Below are 22,540 nucleotides of genomic sequence, written 5' to 3'. Positions count from 1 at the left end.
TATATGCCTCTTGTGTTCGGGAATAACCACTAACAAGGGGCACTTCTCTACTTCCTCAAAATAGACAGCAGGGCAAGGGTCTGCGGCCCTCAGGGAAGGACATGGGTTCAAACATACTTGAAAAAACATCCTAAGTAATTGACTTCGAGATTAAGCAAGACTAGGAGCCACTTATGCTTCAAAGTGAGGAAAAGCCCAAACAAGATTATATAATTTGTAATATTTTAAAGCTTCCTTTGCACTCATCAATGATGGTTTAACCACACAGTTCATGGATGTATAATCTCATTGAAAGTCTAAATTTGAGGCCCTATTTTGAGATGGCGCCTGAACCACGTGGACAGGTGGATTAGGCCTTACTTCAGGGAAGGTGGTCATTTATTCACGTGTATATGGGTATTGCTGAGGTTTACCAAGGACATGCACTGTGCCCTGTTAGGCGATGGGCCCGACAGGGGACAGACAGGATCCTTACCTTCATGGAGCTTTCATTCTGGTGACAGGAAGATAAGAGAGAAGCAGAGTGGGCAGGTGTGAGCAAGACAGTAAAAGGATTCTCAGCAAATAAAGGGCAAGCAGCTGAGGGTGAGGGCTGGGTGGCATGAGACGGGAGGAAACTCCCAGGAGGAGGTGGTGTGGACGAGTGGCTTCTTACAACACAAATCTGGATGATTCTGGCCCTTTGTATTTACATAGATGTGTCTGGTTTTTTGTTTGTTTGTTTTTTGGCCGCACTCCCCACCTATGGGAGTTCCTGTGCCAGGGCTCAGTCCAAGCCACAGCAGCGACCTACACCACAGCTTCGGCAACACCAGATCCTTAACCCACTCTGCTGGGCTGGGGATCAAACCCATGCCACTGCAGAGACAACACTGGATCCTTAACCCACTGCACCACAAAGGGAACTCCTAAGTGGGTTGCCGAATCCACATAATCGCCAGTTTAGCCTCTAGGCAAAGCCTCCTATAATCAATTCTTGAAGGAAAAAGCAAAAATGGAAATGGAACTGCTTTCAGGTGGCTATTTATTCTTTCAGTATAAAACCATCTATTTATGTTATTTTCTTCTTATTTGCTTATCCCCATATCAAAGTGGTATTTTCAAACTTAAGAAAACCCATCTGAGAGTGTGTTGCTAAGAGAGCGGCACAAAAAAATAAACTCTCAGGGCTGTAACCATTAAACCCTCTCCAACTTGCTTCGGGTACCAGCAAACAGGAAGATGGAAAGTTTGATTGACCAAAGGGCATTTCTGAATCTCCAGAGACTGAGTAATTAGAAAGACACGCTCAAGATTATAATTAGTTTCTTTGGTCACATTTATAAATGTAAAATTTTCAAATGATGATAAAGAAGGGGTTTCTATGTTTATCTTAAGGTAAAATCGGTTTGTAAAAAGTAAAGACAAAAAAAAAAACAACCCCAAACGTAAAACTGTGCCCTGGCATCCATGGTGGCAGAGACCTTCTGCCACTGGAGAATCCAAACCAGTAGTATACTGTTTTTGCAAGTGAACGTAACATTTTAAAATTTTTTTTCCAGGTTTAAAAAATTTTTTAATTTAATTTTATTTTTTTGTATTTTATGATTTTTACCTTTTGCATTATAGTTGATTTACAATGTTCTGTCCATTTCTACTATACAGCAAAGTGATCCAGTCATACAGTCTTTTTCTCACATTGTCCTCCATCATGTTCCATCACAAGCAAATCATATTAAAAAAAATACTTTCACATTTGAAAGAATTCAGATAAATCATCTCACTAACCAATGACATTTATCTGTTTCACACTGTTTGGAAAAATCCAGAATGTATTCTGGGCTACATCTCATAAACCACTCAGTTTTGTAAATCCCCCTCCCAGAAACAGTCAACCTCTCCTTGCTTCACTTCTCATTCCTTGGAAATTCCCATGGAAGAGTTTCCACCGAGAAGGCGATCCTCTCCCTGGAGGAAAATATTCTCTCCCCTTCCGCCCCCGGAACACCTCCCTGCCCTACTCTCATTAAGACAGACATCCTCAAAGCCTGCCTCAAGAACCGAGACCTGTCATTTCAGGTCCTCAAAATAATGGCTCGATTAAAAAGGACAGATTGAGCCACTCCATCCGGTTGTTTTGTCTATGTGACACCAAAAGACCCTCGGTGGCGAATAGGTTGGCTGAATTAATTGGTCACACCTGTCAGGGAATGTCAGGAGCCCCTGACTTGGCAGCGCAGCCCCGCAGGCAGCCTTGGGGGAGGTGGGAGTGGGCCGGCTGGCCTCCCTTCGCGGTTATCGTGTTCAAAGGTGGGCTGTGGGTTCTTCTATCCCCTGGGGCTGCTGGGTAAGCGGTAACTGACCAGAGTATCTCCTTCCACCTCAACTTAAAAGGGCAGGGAAACCAGTCAGATCCGCACGAAGGAAAACTGAAAACAACAGGCCCTTCCTTCTTCCAGCTCTGCCTCCTCATCCACATCCTCTCCGCTCCCCAAATGCAGCTGCAGTCCCAGCTCTTCCAGAACAATCCCTCCCTCCACATACGTCTTCATCTTTCTTCCTTCACTTTGCATGTTCTATTTTTAGAATCGCCCTTTGGGCCAATCCTCAAGGCTGCCTACTGTAATTAGGCAACAGCTTCATACACGTTATTTCTTCTCAGTAATTGTCTTGATCGTACAACTCACGATTCATACTTCCCAGGGGTCCCCGTCCTCCTTCCCTAGCTTGTCTAGCCACATGCCCCTGAAAAGGTAATTGCTCAATAAATAGTTGCCTTCAGTGAGGACGCTGCAAATGGATATAAAGCGTTTGTCTTTGTGCTGTATAGTGACCGAAGTATATGTGTATATGTGTCTCTCGATGAACTGTTCATTCTCCATGTTCTGACAATTCCTAACTAGAATTTCTAGAATTCCTAAAACCCATCTGACAGATAAGAGTCTCCTCATCAAGATCCTACCTCTAAATTCCTTCTGGAATTTCATCAAAGAGTAAACTTAGGAGTTGTCAAGGTCCAGTGAACTGCATTTAACTCTGTGTGGGCTGCAGCTTCATCACAAAATTCTGCCTTTCTTGAAATAGACACATGCTACATGGGTTATTTTCTTTGGACCTTTGACTCACGTTTGATGGGAGCGCTGTTTCAGAAAACTCGTTTCATTTTAACCACCATACTTTTGGTTCTATGGAAATGATAACATTTATTAAAACAGTTCATTAATGACTTTTCAGCTCATTCGTACTTTCATGTGTATTTACCATTAAGATAATTATCTTCAAGTTTCTCAAAATCCTTTATTGACGGGTCTCCACTGTGCCAGTATGTAAGGAGCCTCGGTTATTACGAATATCTTGATGTGGCTTTTCCACTAGACTCAGTCATCAGTTTCAGTTAAAAATGTTGTTCTGAAAATCAGTTGACCTACCATTGGTTCAGCCTGACTCCAACACAAGTTCAGCTATTAAGTCACTATAAAAAGTGGACGAAGTTTCTTATCGATAATCTGTAATTGGGGTTCTTGACCTGACACCTTTATATTCCCTAAAAGTCGTAAACAGAATTCTGTATGTGTAGATACGCTGTGTTTCTGGCTGAAAGACCATATCTTTATCGAGATTACCAAAAAGACCTTTGACTCCAAAAGAGCAGTGACTACCCAAGGAATAGGTGCTGAACCAAGAGCAGAAGTAAGGAAAGCTCCAATATTTTTGAAATTTCTATTGATTTCTTTCAGCTCCTATGTTCACAGATGTGTCCTGTGTTGGTGACAATAGATAAATATCTAATTTTTAAAGAGCAGAAATGTATAGTTATTTCAGAAAGTTTTTTTTTCCTGTTTTTTGGGGCTGCACCCATGGCATATGGAAGTTCCCTCATGGCAATGCCGGATCCTCAACCCACTGAGCGGGGCCAGGGATCAAACCTGAGTCCTCGTGGATACTAGTCATTACCACTGAACCACTATGGGAACTCTTATTTCAGAAAGTTTAAGGAAGCAATTGACTCTGATTCCTCCTGGCTTAATTTGATGTCGTCTCAGATAGGCTGCAGGAGGACAGAGAGAAAGAAGCCTGGACTCAAATGAGGAGACATTTAAGAAATATGAACTCCTTCCAATAAATTTACACTCTGACACCAGGATGGTCTTAGGCACGGAGCTTCATTCTTTAACACTGAAACTCCTGGACGTCACGAACGCACGTGTAAAGTCCAAACATAAGGGTGTAAATGGCCTTCCTTTTATCTGTGTTTCCCCTCCCGACAGCAAGTGTAATTAAGAGTTGATTCTCAGAGAAGACATCATACAGACAAGACAAACAAGAAAATATTGAAAGCCCCCAAGGAAGAAAACAAAGAGGAACACAAAATCGTCCTCTTTAAAATCTTTAACCTCCCGGGGACTCTGGGACCGCATTTCATCCTCCAAGAGGGAATTAAGTTAGATATTCTTGAAGGTCCCTTTCAACTCGCAAATCCTTGGATCTGTGATCTCGTGGTTTCGTTATTTTTCTTTCCAGTTCCAATAAGTGATTTCACCCTCAGCCGCTGAGAAATTCTCCCCCCCCGTGGTCCCCTGCACAACACTAGGGGGTCCACGGACTGGGCTGACTCTCAAGAACAACTCACTCTTTGCTGGCAGAGGGCCGCCCCCGGGTCAATTTCACAAATGGGGTTTGCAAACATGTGCGTGCACGCACACACACACACACACCCTAGTGACAGCAGAGTGGCTGCAGGTGTGTCCTTCTCACCTCCATCTCGCAGTCTCTGTCACTGAAATCAGCCGGGAGTAAGGTGTGGGATTTTTAACACAGTGATTGGAAAATGAAAGGCACGCACAAGTGCCATCTTGGGAATAATGTGATGCCAGGGTGGCCTAGAATTGCAAGCAACCTGACATGACGAGACACGACAAGTGCCGCCTGGAGATCCATGCTTGCCAATTACGTGGGCAATCACAGAGGCTGTTTTCTCTGGTCCGGGAATGAAGTGATCACAGGAGACATATAAAGGGGGAAAGTGGAAAGGCTTGCTCAGGTTCTCACTGGGGGGAAATCAGACAAGCACAAATTTCAGAAAGGATCCCTCTGCCCTGCCCTGAGGCAAAATAAATGACTGTCATGCAAATGGCTCTCCTCTCCGGTGGTGGGCGCTTCTCTTGGAAAGCAGGGAACACCTACATGCCTACATGCCTGCATTTAAAAGACAGTCTGCTGAGCCCTGTTGTGGTTGTTGGTGTGGCTGGAGAAATAGCGGTCAAAAAATGGGTTGCCTCAAGAAAAAAAAGAAAAAGGCTGCCTGGGTGCCATTTCTCTAAGTCCTGGTTACAGTGTTGTAGGAGAGAAGACAGATATTCACGGGAGAAATATTGGTTTTCTTATGTAATAAGAAACTAGAAAGTGGATGGGAGGGTATAAGGGAATTAGACTTCCCAGGAGAAATAAATGAATTTGCAACAATAAAACAAATGCGAGACTCCCTCTCTGCCTAAACTACTCTGCATCTTCTCAAGACATTGCATTTTTTTCTGGCCCTGCTCCCTTGCCCATCAAATGGGAGCAAAAATGTTGACCGCTCCCTACTCTTTTATGGAAGTGTTATGAAAAAGTATAAGTTATTCAACAACTCCAAAGGTGTTTAAGCGTCACAAGCGACTGTCCCCTTGGCGTTTTTAATGACAGCGAGTATCCATCCCATGGAGAATACTAGTGAGGACTCAGCCTCGGGCAGCCTCTTTCGGAGTTGGACATCTTGAATGGACATGTAGGCTACATATTCTTGTTTTCTCCTTGGAAAAGGGAGAATATTCTCCCATGATCAGTTCTCCCTCCTCCCACCTCGGCTTAGCAGGCATGGGGGGAACAGAGCCTTTCTGTGCCCAGAGGCTGAGGCCGGGGGTGACTGGACGAAGGAGATCAGAGAGCAAGTGGGCATCCTTATACTTCATGGCTGTGCCTCTTTTCAATGTCTTTGGAGTTGCGCTATCTACTTGCGCTGTGTCATCTGCACTGACCGTCCTAAACCTGTTTCAACCCTTGGACCCTGCAATGAACTGTCAGTGCTTCCTGGGACGCTGTGTTGAGGGGGATTCGGGGTCTGCATGACCTCTGAAAGGCTCCTCAAATGTATCCTGAGGGGTGCACTGATGAGTGCATCATTTGAAGGTGTGTTTTGCTACAAAAATATCTTCTGATTGCTAGTTGGGGTGGGAATGGGGGGAGGGAGAAAGGAAAAGGCAAATGGGTGTTCTATTTATTTCTCCAAAAGTCACCATTCAGGGAGTTCCCATCCTGGCTCAGCGGTAACAAACCCTATGAGTACCCATGAGGATGCAGGTTCGATCCCTGGCCTCTTTCAGTGGGTTAAGGAACCAGCAGTGCTGCGAGCTGAGCTGTGATGTAGGTTGCAGGTGCTGTTTCTGTGGCTGAGGTGTAGTCCAGCAGCTGTAGCTCCAATGCGACCCCTAGCCTGGAAACTTCCATATGCCGCAAGTGTGGCCCTAAAAAGAAAAAAAAAGTCACCATCTGTTGGCATGAAATGCCCCTGTCAACATGATCTTGTGCCCCAGCGTATGCCACACTTGTCTCCATCTGGTGCTGGATCCACTGCATAACATCAGAAAACCACATACCAAAGAATGGGATCTTCTGAAAAACTCCTTTATTTAAAGACGAGAGTAAATACTAGAAATCTGAAGTCTTCAATTACACCCAGAGGAGTGGCAAATGTACTATTCATCCCACGCCTTATTTTTTTTTTTTAGTGTGTAGTTTCTAAAACGTAGAACCCATGGACCCTTATTATTCTCCACAGGTTATTTTCGTACGTAAAGATTTCAGTTCTCTGATGTTGGGCATTTTTTCAGACGTCATTGAAGGCACACAGGTGAGGTCTCTCTGACTGGCCAGCCCAGCTGTGATCTTTCGCATAAGTCTGACTCTGTCTTTTTAACAACTTTATTGAACTGTAATGGACATACCATAAGCTATGAATATGTACAGTGTAAAGATGGATAAATGATAATTTACATAGGCGCTCATAAGACTGTCACTTATGAGTCAAGATGATCAGTCTCTATACAGATCTCCCCCCATATTTCCTCAGGGCCTAATCCTCACTCTTGCCCCTCCCTGCCCCCCCCCCCCCCCAGTGGTGCTTAGTTTTATAGATCGACCTCTCTGGGCCACAGTGCTCAGATATTTGATCACATATTATTCTGGATATTTCTGTGAAGGTACTTTTTGGATGTGAAACATTGGAATCAAGAGCCCTTGAGTAAAGCAGGTTGCCCACTCTGGTGGGGGTGGGCCTCATCCTATCAGTTGAAGGCTGTTCAACATCAATTAAGGGAAAAGACACATCTTCCAAGCAGACAGACAGGAATTCTGCCAGCAGATGGCCTTGGGACTTGAGCTGCAATATCAATAGGCCCCTCTAGATTTTGGACTTATACTTCTGCAATTATGGGAGTTAATTCCTTAAGGTAAATCTATCTGTAGCTTTACCTGTATTTATCTTTTTAGGGCCACACCCATGGCATATGGAAATTCCCAGGCTAGAAGTCGAATTGGAGCTACAACTGCCACCTACACCACAGCCACAGCAATGTAGGATCCGAGTCATGTCTGCGACCTACACCACAGTTCATGGCAATGCTGGAGCCTTAACCCACTAAGTGAGGCCAGGGATCAAACCTGCATCCTTATGGATACTTGTCAGGTTCATTAACCACTGAGCCACGAAGGGAACTCCCTACCTGTATGCATCTTGTTGGTCTGTTTCTCTGAAAAACCCTGACTAACACACCTGACAATCCCTCACCGGCCCCATCCCACTCCCTACCCGCGTCCCAGGCCATCACTGATCTGCTTTTTGTCACCATAGGTTAGTTTGAATTTTAGAGAAATTTATACAAATGAAATAATACAGTATGTTATCTCTTATTGTCTGGCTTCTTTCATTCATCACAATTATTTTGAGATTCATTAATATCGTATGTATTGATAATTCATCTTTTTATTGCTGAGTCATGTTAACATAGTATGTATAAACCAAGGTTTTTTTTTTTTTTTTTCCTCCCTGCTGTACAGCATGGGGATCAAGTTATACTTACATGTATACATTTTTTTTCCCCCATCCTTTGTTCTGTTGCAATATGAGTATCTAGACATAGTTCTCAATGCTACTTAGCAGGAAATCTATCGAAGTTGTATCTGATAAGCCCAAGCTCCCAATCCCTCCCACTTCCTCCCTCTCCCATTGGGCAGCCGCAAGTCTATTCTCCAAGTCCATGATTTTCTTTTCTGAGGAGATGTTCATTTGTGCTGGATATTAAATTCCAGTTATAAGTGATATCATATGGTATTTGTCTTTGTCTTTCTGACTCATTTCACTCAGTATGAGAGTCTCTAGTTCCATCCATGTTGCTGCAAATGGCATGATGTCATTCTTTTTTATGGCTGAGGAGTATTCCATTGTGTATATATACCACATCTTCCGAATCCAATCATCTGTCGATGGACATTTGGGTTATTTCCATGTCCTGGCTATTGTGAATAATGCTGCAATGAACATGTGGGTACATGTGTCTCTTTTAAGCAGAGTTTTGTCCAGATATATGCCCAAGAGTGGGATTGCGGGGTCATATGGAAGTTCTATGTATAGATTTCTAAGGTATCTCCAAACTGTTCTCCATAGAGGCTGTACCAGTTTACATTCCCACCAACAGTGCAGGAGGCTTCCCTCCAAGAGTTTTTTTTTATCCATTCACTTGTCATTGGAGTAGTTTGCAGTTTAGGGGTTTTACAAAAAAAATTCTCCTATGAACGTTTGTGTACAAGTCTTTGCGGGGAAATATGCTTTCATTTCTCTTGGGTCGAGGCCTGGGGTGGAAAGGCTGTGGGGTCGTATGGTAGGTGTATGTTGCTAATAGGCTTTTAACGCCATGCTGTTCTCTCTTACATAAGAGAGAGGTCAGGAGCCCAATTTATCATTCTCTTATAAATCCCAGTTATGAATTGGGATTTATTTCCTTATTGGGGTTCAGCTCAACTTTTTGAATGACTATTTACAGATGTGTCTTTGAAAGCCTAACAGAAATAAATCTCACCTCTCAAGTTCTAAAAAACAACTTCATTTTAGTTAAAACAGGATTTCTTTACATTCTTTACATTTCACTACAGCCAAGAAAGACTAGGATTCGAATTCAAGAAAGAAGAGAATTACAAGCCCTCTGTAGGCGTCAAACATTTTAAATATATGCCTCAGTCTGAAAAACAAGGGTGGTTATTTTTTCCTGGTTATTGAGTAGTCTGTAGTTGAATGCAGGACTGGGTTTAGCCACACCAGCACTTATTGAGAAAAATGCCAGGCTTTTACCATTAAAATAAAGTTGTGTGGACATGCAGCAAATTTCCTAGGACATGCAGCAAATTTCCTAGAACTTGACAAGTAGGTAGACATGTCAAATAACTAAATTATACCAAATGGATTCCTTTTGGCCTTATTATTTTTTTTTTTAAGATTTACGTAGATTTCTGTGCCTGCATATGTATCAGGGGAGTTTGTCACCAAGCAAGGTTTTCATAATCAGTGTGATTATCTTTCAGGATCTTCCTTGTTGGCAAAAGCACTGACTCAGAGAGAAAAACATATTAAGTTCTGGGACGCTGAAGGAAACATTATTTGAAGTGGTATTATCATTGCTCCATAAGTGAATTCCTGGCTTATCCCGAGCATCAGAAAGATAATTTTAAAACAAATAAAATAAAGCCAATCAGTTATTGAGCCCTAAGGCACCATCAGATAGGAATGGTAATAAATCAGGCTGATAGCCTTCAAACAGCCCCTGATTTTTCTTCCTAATCAAATGCGATCAGAATCCAGCCATCACTGCAGGAGAAAAAGCCAAATTTAATTAGCTTATCCAACAGTGTCATTTAGTAAATCAAAAGCCTTTGAAAGGTCAATGAATCTTGCCCTTATCATCTCATTATCTTCCATCGCTAACGAGGTATCATTAACCAGGCCCACAGCAACAGTTATTTTAGGGTCAGGCAATAGTTTGCTGTAGCTAGTGACACTTTCTACCCAGAAATGGCAGCGTGTAGGAAAGTCGAGTCTCTTCCGCTTCTGTTGTAATCCTTTTAAGATTTCCGTGACTGTGATGGAAATAATATTTTCCCTCCTTTATGTGACACATTTTAAGAAGTAAAGATGCTATAAAATTCATCAGTGTTGGTTTCCCCTCCAGGCATAGTCATTTAAGTAAAACCTGACTACTGATGATTTTATCCATTTGGTAATATTTGCTAAGCACCTCCTATGTGCCAGGCATTCTATGAGGCACTCATAACATTAATCTCCCTCCCAGGGGGCTGACTCACTCCTTGTTTGATATTCGTATGGCAACAGGCATGACCTCTATGAAAATGATGCATTGATAGCTTGATATTTAGTTTTTTAAGGAACCTCCATACTGTCCTCCATAGTGGCTGCACCACTTTATATCCAGATGACACAGCAATCCCACGTCTGGGCATCTATCTGGAGAAAACCATAACTCAAGAAGACACATGCACCCCAATGTTCACTGCAGCACTATTTACAACAGCCAAAACACAAAAGCAACCTAAGTGTCCATTGACCGATAAATGGATAAAGAAGACGTGGCACATGATTACAACAGAACATTACTCAGCCCAAAAAAGAGTGAAATAATGACATTTACAGCAACATGAATGAACCTAGAGATTATTATACAAAGCGAAGTAAGCCAAAGACAAATATCGTATAATATTGCTTATATGCAGAATCTAAAAAAAAAAGATACAAATAAACTTATTTCCAAAACAGAAAGAGACTCAATGACATAGGGAACAAATTTTGGTGACCAGAGGGGGAAGGTGGGGGGAGGGATAAATTAGGAGTTTGGGATTAAAATATACACACAACAATATATAAAATAGAAAACCAACAAGAACCTATGGTACAGCACAGGGAACTCTACATGATATCTTGTAGTAGTCCATAACGGAAGAAAATGTAAAAAAACCAGTGCATATATATACATATTTACATAGATGTGTATAACTGGATCACTTTACTGTACACCTGAAATTAACACAACATGGTAAATAAGATGTATTTAGGTAAAATTTAAAAAAATAAAGTGATGCATGGAACCTACAGTATTTGAGCATCTGCTCGGCATGCCTAGGACTTGTTGGTTCTAGAAGACTATTAATGAGCAACGATGGGCCCCAGAAGCAAGGCCTCTCCTCAGTGCTCACAGCACTTTGCCAGCACTGAGACACACTGAGCTGCGACCTTTAATGGTCGCCTTAGAAGTGCCGGCTTACAGCTCGCTGGCTGAGTGAGCTGTGGGTGAGATGGGGACTCAGAGGAGGGAGAGCCAAGCTCCTGGGGCCAGAGACACAGCGGCTGGACTGAGGAGCTGGCCCTTGAATGGGGCCAGTGTGTAATGAAGAGAGGCACCTTCTGAGTGTTAACACTGGAGCAAAGCCACAGATGTAAGAATGTGTGTAGGGGCTTTCCTTTTTTTTAAATTCTTTTTTAAATTAAAAAAAAAAAAAGTATGGCTACACCCATGGCGTGCAGAAGTTCCCAGACCTTGGAGTTCCCGTCGTGGCGCAGTGGTTAACGAATCCGACTAGGAACCATGAGGTGGCGGGTTCGGTCCCTGCCCTTGCTCAGTGGGTTAACGATCCGGCGTTGCCGTGAGCTGTGGTGTAGGTCACAGACGCGGCTTGGATCCCGCGTTGCTGTGGCTCTGGCGTAGGCCGGTGGCTACAGCTCCGATTCAACCCCTAGCCTGGGAACCTCCATATGCCGCGGGAGCGGCCCAAGAAATAGCAACAACAACAGACAAAAAGACAAAAGACAAAAAAAAAAAAAAAAAAAAAAAAAAAAAGAAGTTCCCAGACCAGGGGTCGATCCCATGCCCCAGCAGTGACAATGCTGCCTCCTTAACCCACCGAGCCACCAGGGAACTCTCCAGGGGCTTTTAGAGATCAGCAAGATTTGAGCAGCCAGTGCCTCACGGCAGAGCTTCCTAAATGTGCTTTTAAGCATCAAATGATAGGATGATAATAATAATAACGGCAACGACGCTGGTTGTAATAGAAAGAGGAACGCATAATTTCAAAGTGCCCTCATCGTTTTTCATGCAAGCACTTGCTACTGCTTTAACCCTCCCAACCCCATGAGGTCTCATGGTCAAGGTCTCCCTTTACCAGCTGACAAAGCTGAAGTGTAAACAGGTTAAAGATCACTCAGCAAGAAATGGGTGACCTGGAATTTGGGCTCAACACCACCCCGCCTCTCCAAGCAACAGACCCTCTTTCTAGAAAAAGGTGCATTCTGCATTTCCACACAATTTCAAAGTTTTGTGGACTTCATGGGTCCCCACGACCGTGGGTGAACAGTTTTGTTTGGTTTTTGGTTTTTGGCTGGGCCCTCAGCATATGGAAGTTCCCAGGCCAGGGATCGAACTCATGCCACAGCAGCAAGCGTGCCAGATCCTTAATGGCTAGGCTGCCAGGAACTCTTCGGGTTGAACAGTTTGATCTGTGGGGTAGCTGGTGGAAGTACTGGGTTCACACTGATAAACAACCTTAAACGCCGAAGTTGGGAACTCTCTTTAGGAAACCAGAACCACCGGACATTCCTAAGCTGGAAATGATGCAGAAAGCAGAGAAAGAAAGTAGCGATTGCTCATTGAGGCGTCTGTCTGAGGAGCTGTGTCAGGCACTTTCACGTAGTCTTATATCACGTAAGCCTCTCAGCAGTGTTGTCTTTCTATGGAACTCTCCTTTCCACCTTTTTTTCTACAGGTAAGGAACCTGGTCCCCTGAGAGTGTCATTTTCCCAAGGGCGAGGCCACAGGCAGAGTTTGTGTCCCCCCACCCCCGCCCCAGCTAACACAGAACCTGTGCCTTTCATCAGCCCTGAGCTTCCTCCCCCAGCTTCTGAGAACAGCCTGCTAAAGCCTCATGTCTGTGGCTTTCAGAGACGGGTCTTGACCCACGGGTACACTGCTCAACAGAGAACCAGAAATTCCCTCGACAGCGCCACCATCACACCAGCTCAAGGCCAGCGACTGGCGAGAAGTACCGCTGCCCAGTGCTTTGTCTACAGTCTGCCCCACCCCGCCCCCAAGAGCACCTGTAGTATCTGGCAGAGCCGGGGTCTTCGTCTCAAATCCCACCCTGCCCAGCTTCACCCCTTCTCTGTCCTGCTTGTCCGGCTCCACGGGGCTCTTCCTAACCGATGACTTGCTCTCAGCTCCTGAGAACCCAGGCTTAGCTGGTCATACCAGCAGCAAGACTAAAAGGATACAGAGCCTGAGTCTGATCTGCTTTTGCTCTCCTCCTCGCATCGCAAAAGCCAACAGAACCATAAAGAGTCATAAAGAAAAGCATCTAGAAATGAATTATTTACAGAGACCTTCATTTTGGTAAACTAATTCTTTTGGACCCTTCCAAGTGAGACCTTTACTAAATCAAAACAGTTGAAGGAAACACTAATAGCATAGATTATTGTATATTATTTTTCAATATGCTTCCTAATGGCTTGATGTTTGTCTAACATGGAGATTCCATGGGCCATTTCTAAGGCAAGTGGTATGAACTCCCCAAAGCTTCTAAAACTGGCCTGAAAGTGGGACTCCGGTCAGCTTCCGTCATGAATGAGGGCAACTCAAAAGGAAACATGATAAGAAATGGGACCCGTAACACAGGACCAATGGAGCCCAGTGGTCCTCTCTGGCTTGGCATGATGTTGAGTTTTGAAGGTGTACCCCTTCTTGTCCCCCATCCCAGATCCATGGATGGAAAGCTCCATACTATAAACCTGGGTCACACTCAGTGACAACGAGTAGAAGCCATCAGGTTCCACAGTGTCAGTGCTCAATGAACCAAGTTCACTGCCGCGGTGAAGGGCGTGACCCCTTTTGCTAATAGCATAGAGAAGCGGCAAAAATATGACACAATTCCAGACGTGTATGTCTGTGGGTCATGGTTCTATGTGTCTTTTCTTTAAGGTAAAACAAATACTTAAGTTGAATTAAAATTCCGTTAAGACGCAGAGTTTGATGAAAGCAAGCGTGTGGCTCATCATATTTTAATATGTAGCAGGTTTTTCCTTCAATAAATCATAGATATGAGTTTATTTTAAATACGTATTTTCTTCTCTAGAGTGCTCACTGAAACACAAAGATTCAGACTTTGGAAGCAAGATCTTCCATTCTCTTAGGAAAACTTTTATTCAACATGATTTTTTCAAAACCGTACCAGTGGTCTCGGGGAAAGTTAGTTTCCTTAATTGGATAGGAGCAAAATAATCAGGATTCTTCCCTCAAGCAGCATTTTTCCTCATTTTATGTTGAAATGTTTGATAGCCTTTAAAATGATGAATTGCATGCCTCCATTTTACACATACAGTATTTTTTCAAGTACTTTTCATGTCAGTGAGACAGAGGAATCTCTCATACAGGAAGAACTCCGTGAAAAGGAAAAAAGCGGAGAACTCCCAGAAGCGGGTCTGGATGGAGAGGCTGCTGGGTAAAGCAGCCCCTTTCCCTAGGAAGGAAGTTGTGCTTTCCCACCACGGGCCTGTGCTCCACCGTGAGCTTACAGGACACCATCTCAAGCGGCACACATTTGGCCAAAATATGTAGGATTTTTACACCAATAGTCAGATGGTGGATCCCTGTTGGGAAAAAGAACAATCATCTTGGAACAAAACCATCAGCAAGATCATGAGGAAGAAGCTGTAAGAAAAGCGGGTGCCCTTGAGAATATCCTTTTTGAAAAGGAAGCAACGAGCCTTCTCCTAAAACCACCTCTGCCTTTTATAAACTGTCACCTGGAATTCAGTTGTCTCTTTTTGATGTGTGCGACATTGCTGGTTTCATCTTTTGATTTTCTGGACTGGGTTTGATCAGAAATCTCTGAAAATGTACTTTGTGGAAACTTCTGTCAAGTGCCTGAATGACAGTGTGAAAAAATGTTTGGGGACGGAGAAAAATCAGTGCATATGGGGCTGGGTGACAACTTCTTAAGGGAAACCTAAAAATGGAGATTTCTAGCCAAAATGTTTAATTACTGCCTAATCAAGGCAGGCCAAGCCATCTGTTGGCTGGGATCTTGTCCCCACCTCTGGGGGTGCCTGGTGATTGGCTGGCCGGGTGTGAGAGAGCCATCTCCAGCTGACATCTGTCATCTGTCAACCTCCCAACTGCAGTGATGGGTGAAGTTGCTATAGGCTGTCAACGGGCCATATGGAATGATGAGTAAACGAACACACCGTGACCACATCACAGACGCAGGGTGTTTAACAGGCAAACCAGCCGCTCACCAGCCAGTCTAGCCTAGACTGGAGGCCTGGATTTTGTCCTGCTAGAGAAGGGGAGGGAAGTGGTGTCATGGTTACATGTTAGAAGCCACCTTGTCTTACACCTGTGCTGGAAAGGTGAATGGAATAAGTCAATAAGCTCATGAACAAGTTTATCAATTAACTTACAAATGTAAGTATTTTAGGGTGAAACTATAATAAATCTATACACAGGAATCTACTAATGTCATGGATATTAACCCCAGGAGTCCAGTCAGTAGCAAAAATCTCAGCTCCACTTAGCTGTGGCCACTCATGAAATTTTCTCAGTGGGTCTCAATTCCAACTGCTCATTGGACCAACTAAATAAAAATTGCAGTTGGGGGACCCAGGCGTAAATATACCTCATAGCAAATATGAAATAAGAATCAAGGTAAGATGTCTCGCCATTTTGAAGGCAGATAAATAGCAAGCTGGAAGCCCTCCGTTGCTGGTAATTGCAGTGGCAGAGCTCATCGCGTGCCTGTCTGGCTCCAAAGTCTACGCTGACTCGTTTCAGCCCCTAACATGGATCTCGAGCTCGACCCTCAAATTTGGATCTAACTTGTCTTGCGAGGGAACATTTCCGACTCCCTGGCCGCTCCCATCCTGCCCAGCCAAGGCCATCAGCCTCCTGCCCCCCAGGCGACACACCTGGATCCCACCCTCCTCCACTGAGTTACAACAGGGGCCAAATCCACACAGCATCTTCGATCCCTGGCCCCTGAACTCCCTCATGCTATGGGCCATGCAGCCAAAAAAAGAATTTTTTTAAATTAAGAAAATTTTTAAAACCCAACAAAGTAAATAGGACTATTTGATTTTTGATTTTTTTAAAAAGTGAAAGCCCAATAGGCTTAAAAACCATTTCATCTCTCATTAATTCTGAGCTCTTTCTGGAACTGGGTGACAGTATGTCTAATAAAAGCATTAAAGATGCTTTTTTTGGGTACTTTCAATGCATTAATTTGCTTAAAATGATACGTTAAGTTTTGGTTTTAAAAATGATACATACTGGGCCTATAAAATTTGGAAAAGTAGAAAAAAGAATGATCATGAGAAAATCATTGTTAATATTTTAAAGTGTTCTATTTCATTTAAAAATTTTTATTGGAAAAAAGAAACAAAACTGGAAAACATGCTAAACTTAGAATAAAAGTTTCTTCCCAACTATATGTGCATGTGTGTGAGTGTGTGTGTATTCTTGGATAAACAATGAGATCCTGCCGTATAGCACTGGAACCTATATCCAGTCACTTGTGATGGAGCATGGTAGAGGATAATGTGATAAAAAGAATGTGTGTGTGTGTGTGTGTGTGTGTGTGTGTGTGTGTGTGTGAGACTGGGTCACTTTGCTGTACTGTAGAAAACTGACAGAATACTGTAAACCAGCTATGGTGGAAAAAATAAAAATCATTATAATAAATAAATAAATTCTTAAATATCTCGATAAAGTTTAGAATTTTTCAAAAACTTAGAAAGTGGGTCATTACACAAAAAGTGATAAATCACCCTCTAGAAAAGAAAATCACAGTAAAGTAATTACGTGCGTGGCTATCACAACTCCACAGTGATTATGTGTCAACTGAGAATATTCATCAGCCTTCTCTTTTCCTATGAATTACCTGAATAGTGTTTGTTTGACTTTGTTATTTCAAAAGGCGCTGTTCTTTAAACTCCATCAATTGCTAAAAAAAACTATGTCAAAATTTCATTTGGGGACTGTGATTTATTTTCATCTTTTTTTTTTAAACCTCACTTTGTAATTGCTTTTCTTTTTTCTTGACAAGAAAGATAATCACTCATTTTTCATGACACTCTTTTCTTCTTCAGGACATTTTTGCGTAGTGCTCAGTCTTCATGTTCTAATCTGAAATGATTATTTCTATGCCAACAGTAAAGGCGTTGTTCTGAGATTAATCTTTTTTTTCCCAGGAATAAGTTAGTTCTACCTTAAAACTGGTATCCTCTTCTTTTTCAGATTTCTTTTTAGTATAGTTTTTTTTTTTTTTTCCTGGCTTTTAAAAAATTGTCTGTACTTTTTTTTTTTTTCTTTTTTGGCCACCCCATGGCACATGGAGTTCCACCTATGCCACAGCTGCAATGCTGGATCCTTCACCCACTGTGCAGGTTGGGGCTGGGGATGGAACCTGCGTTCTTGTGTACCAGAGACACTGCCGATCCTGTTGCACCACAGCAGGAACTCCTAAACTTTTTAAGAAAGGTGTATGACCACCGCTTTTGTGTGGCTCACTGGGTTAAGGATCTGGCATTGTCACTGCTGCGGCTCGGGTCACTGCTGTGATGCATGTTCAGTGCCTGGCCAGGAAACTTCCAAATGACTCTGGCATGACAAAAATATTAAAAAAAAAAAAGTGTATAACCAAAAAACTTTCTTTTTGTGTTGGAAATACCCGATGTTGCCCTTGTGACTGAATGCGAATGTGGTTTCCCCGTATCATTGTTGCTCCATTGCTGTCAAACATTAGGTTTTGCTAGTGAGAAGTTCAGTGTTTAATACGTGCTGCTATTTTTTTTCTCTGTCTATGGGGTTCTGAAAGGCCTCCCAGTCAATTCTTATATGTGAGTTGTCTTTTTACCGTTCAGAAATTCTTCCAAGTTTTGATTTGCTAATAATCCCTTCCTTTGGTCAGCTCTGTTTCTGCTATTATTAATATTAAGTAATATGGCCTGTGCCCCATCCTGAACGAGCATATTTCATATTTGCTCTTTCATTTGGCACTAAGTAGTCTAGGAAACACGTGTATTGGTTAAGACAAGCCTCATCATCCACAAGGAAATAAAACATACAAAAACAAATCTTTTCAATAGAAGGCTTTCAGGGATCTTTTCATGAAATGTCTTGTATTGTAATTCTGTTTTTACATTTTTAACTAAAGTAGAGTTGATTTACAATGTCCCGTCAATTTCTGCTGTGAAGCAAAGTGACCCAGTTGTACATACATACACACATATGTATATATATATAACATACACACATATATACATATATATTCTTTTTCTCATACTATTCTCCTATCATGCTCTGTCACAAGTGATTGGGTACAGTTCCTGTGCTATGCAGTAGGACCTCATTGCTTTTGCATTCTAAATGTAATAGTTTGCATCTACTAACTGTGAGAATTAGCATATGTCTATCAAAGGAAAGCTTGGTTACTCCGTTTTGTTCCTGCTTTATCTGAGACACCCTCCTCCACGCCCCCCCTTCTCCCAGTAACAACTAGTTTCGACTTAGCCAACCGAGAGGAATGTGCACCTTGACCTGACCAATGGGAAGGGGACAGATTTGTCCCTGCGTTAGGGACAAATGGGGCGGGGGGGGGGGGGGTCCTTCCTTCTTCATGGGTGTTTTTTGAGCACTTGCGCCCTTCTGCAGAAATAAGAAGTCTTGTCGAGATCTCCTCGTGTCTTACTTTCTGACACTGACGATCTGAGCCAGAGTCACCTTCCCCCAACAAAACCCCAAACTCCCAGTCCATCCCACTCCCTCCCCCTCCCCCCACAAGTCTGCGCTCCATGTCTGTGAGTCTGTTTCTGTTCTGTAGATAGGTTCATTTGTGCCATATTTTAGATTCCATATATGTGATATCATATGTATTTGCCTCTCTTTTTCTAACTTAATATGAAAATACCTAGTTGCATCCAAGTTGCTGCAAATGGCATTATTTCATTTTTTTATAGCTGAGTAGTGTTCCCTTGTGCATATATACCACATCTTCTGAAGCCATTCCTCTGTTGATGGACATTTAGGTTGTTTCCACATCTTAGCTATCATGAATAGTGCTGCAGTGAACATAAGTGTGCAGGTACTTTTCGAATTATAGTTTTGTCCACTTATACGCCCAGGAGTGGGATTGCTGGATCATATGGTAGTGCAATTCTTTTTTTTTTTTTTTTTTTGTCTTTTTGCCTTTTCTAGGGCTGCTCCGCGGCATATGGAGATTCCCAGGCAGGAGTCTAATTGGAGCGGTAGCCGCCCGGCCTACCCCACAGCCACAGCAATGCGGGATCCGAGCCGCGTCTGCAACCTACACCACAGCTCACGGCAATGCCAGATCCTTAACCCACTGAGCAAGGCCAGGGATCGAACCTGCAACCTCATGGTTCCTAGTCGGATTTGTTAACCACTGAGCCACAATAGGAACTCCTGGTAGTGCAATTCTTAAGTAACAGGATGTCTGAAGTGGGCAAAGTCTCTCCCGGCTGTAATACTCAAGAAAAGCTGCATAAGGAAAAAATAGCATTTGAGTAGAATATGCATTGAGTAGAAGGCAGGAGTTGAAAAAGTAGAAAGAATCCAGTCTGGATGGCTGACTGGGTGTGTAAACTGGGAGGAGCGTCTCCTCTGCTCACCAAACACCTGAGCACCTGATGAAACAGTCAGCCAGCCGAGCCCAGGGCAGGCTGGCTGGACAGGCTCTCTGTGTGCAAAGCTTCCCGGAAGTTCAGCGGAGTAAAAGAAATTGAATAAACATGTACACATTTGTAAAGTGACCCACATTTCATAACTACATATATATATGCATAAAACATTAAAATTCTCACTTTGCAGCAGAGGCATCAAAGGAGGGATTTTCTTGGAAAAAGAGTGGGTTGGGCGCTGGGGCCGGAACGTGGGGTGTCATTACTGAATGTGAGACCCTAGGGACACGGCGCCTGAGTCAGTAGGAGACAGGATGCCATCGACGGCTTTGGTGCTGAGAAAGATGACACGAAACATGCCCACTACGCCTAAATCTGATGGTGCCGTGTGGACTACAGCAAAGAGGAGAGAAACTAAAATTTAAAAAATACTTTAAAAAGCCTCCAAGCGAATGACAGTGCTCTCAGGGACGTGCCTTTGAGAAATTAAAGCATTCATGAAGAAGGCAGGCAGGCAGGGCAGCAGGACAGGCAGGTATCGCACCTGAGAGTGAGGCAGCAAAGGCCTCGGGGTGGGGGGCGTGGGAGTGAGTGCGGATAAGGAAAACTGAGATTTTGCATCTGAGGACTGGAGGATCGTGAAGGTACCAGAAAAAAAAAGTAGAAAACTCAAAATACATCATGGTGGGGAGGGACTCACAAAGGTTCTGCACATGGCAGAGCAAATCAAGTCATGCCTCTGCCTCTGTAAGAGAACCTCGGGTGGGTCTCTTCTGTCCCTGGGTCTCACTTGCCTCATCTATAAAATGTGTTGGGAGTCGGAGATGTGTCTGTGTGTGTGTGTGTGTGTGTGTGTGTGTACAAACATATTTTAAATGTTCAGATTAAAATTCTATAGTTTTACTTAGTTTACACGTCCGTTTTGGGGTCATTTCTTCAGTATCTTTACCCCATGTAGTCACAAGCGACACATTAAAGTCTACCTTATTTGGGCAACAAGGCTTATCTTTACCTGCACATCTTCTCTGAGAAAGGGTTATTTATTTTTTATTTTTTTAATAAAACATGGTAAGAATAAGAGCATAGTGAAATAATCCTGTAAATTATTTGGAAACCAAGGAAGGGTTATTTAAAAAATAAACAAACAAACAAAAAAATAGGAGTTCCCATTGTGGTGCAGTGGAAATGAATCTGACTAGTATCCATGAGGATGCAGGTTCGATCCCTGGCCTCACTCAGTGGGTAAGGGATCTGGCGTTGCTGTGAGCTGTGGTGTAGGTCGCAGACATGGCTCGGATCCCAAGTTGCTGTGATTGTGGCGTAGGCTGGCACCTGTGGTTCTGATTTGACCCCTAGCCTGGGAACTTCCATATGCTGTGGGTGCGGCCCTAAAAAACAACAACGACAGAAATATCCCTTGCGTTCCCCTTCAAATTCCAGAGCTGGAGATCAAGTCGAACAATTTTCATGTGGATTTCCGTTTTCTGTATAAATCATCCTGTCATTTTGGCACTGCGGCTGAGTTTCCTCGTATTAGCTGGAGAAGATCATGAATAAATTTGCAGCAGGCTGCACATGGGATTATGTGCACATGAAATAATTCTTATTGGCAATCGCTTTTACAATTCACAGCACAGAAAATGTAACATGAAGGCTTGGGATTCCATCTCTCATGCTGGAGTGGAAACTGAGAGCCACAAACACAGATGTTGCCGAAATCTCGGCTCTCCTCATCAGTTTAGCTCCCCTGTAGACCTGTTTGGCTAACTTAACACCAGAAGGGCACCGCGGGGTTGGCCATGACCTTTCAGCAGTGTCCCCCGGCTCGCCTATAAAATCAGGGTTCTTCAATCTGGGAATCAAAGTCTGCCGCACTCTGACTCTAATTCCTTCCAAAGCCTTGTCCCTCGTGGGACACGTTCTCGTGCCAGTACAACGACCGCGTGATGCCTGCGTTGACCTCTGTCCTGTGTCCGTGGAAGGCACCATCACTCAGTTGTGGCATCTTTTATTTTTCACTCTGTGTAGTAATACATCTTCTCAAACCCTCTCAGGATCAGGTTCCAAGAAGGCATGAGGGATTGATCAGAGTGAGCATCAGGTTTAAATAGATCTGCTGTTCTTGGGGGCTTCTTTCTCCCCATATTTTCCAATCCTTGTGGCTAAGACCCTTTGACTTCCATCTCAAGTTCAGGTTTATCCCAGGCTCAGAAGTCAAACTTCCCAGTAAGGATAAAAGTTTAAGGAACCTCAAGATAGTGTTTCAGAGGCTGAGAAAAAAAGTCAGCCTCTTCGCTGGCCCCTCTGCGATCTCACGTTTTAATTCTGTTCACTGGGCTTGCAAACTCAATGCTTGGGCTTCTTTGTACAGGGCACCAGATCTGGGTTTACAGCCTGGTCATTGGCTGCGGATGCGTCATTTCTTTGGATTTCGGTTCCTTTACCCTTTCTCGTCTCTTTTGACGGCCAAAGCCCTTCCCCTGGATGCCAACTGCTTGCATAGCTGCCTAATTCCTGGAATTTAGGTAGGTTTCCTAGCTCTCTACTTCTGTGGGGACTCCTGCTTTTGGGCAACCTTGGACCTGGGCATATCTCCTGCCAACCTTCCTGACAGTCCGCCTGGCAGTTCAAGTCTCCTGGTGAAGACAGAAAAGTATTTAACTCTTGTATGGTATCTCTCAGTAAAATTCCAGCTCTTGCCATGGATTGTATCCCTCTGTACCTCACCGAACCCAATTTTTAATACAAGTTTGCGTGAAAATTCATTTTGGCCAAAATGCC

The 22,540-nt window shown here is 43.3% G+C and overlaps 2 long non-coding RNA genes across 5 annotated transcripts in view; one reads left to right on the top strand and one right to left on the bottom strand.

Moving 5' to 3' along the window:
- Positions 1 to 22,540, bottom strand: part of LOC106505351 — a 58,809-nt gene that overhangs the window by 1,063 nt on the left and 35,206 nt on the right. The gene's annotated exons all lie outside the window — the stretch shown is intronic.
- The window catches only part of LOC110255855, a 45,773-nt gene that overhangs the window by 8,753 nt on the left and 14,480 nt on the right, over positions 1 to 22,540 (top strand). The window lies entirely within an intron of this gene.

The sequence above is a fragment of the Sus scrofa genome, chromosome 11, assembly GCF_000003025.6.
Source record: "Sus scrofa isolate TJ Tabasco breed Duroc chromosome 11, Sscrofa11.1, whole genome shotgun sequence".
Lineage (NCBI taxonomy): Eukaryota > Metazoa > Chordata > Mammalia > Artiodactyla > Suidae > Sus > Sus scrofa.
Note: the sequence above shows the minus strand (reverse complement) of the source record. Positions and strands in the feature narration are given on the sequence as shown.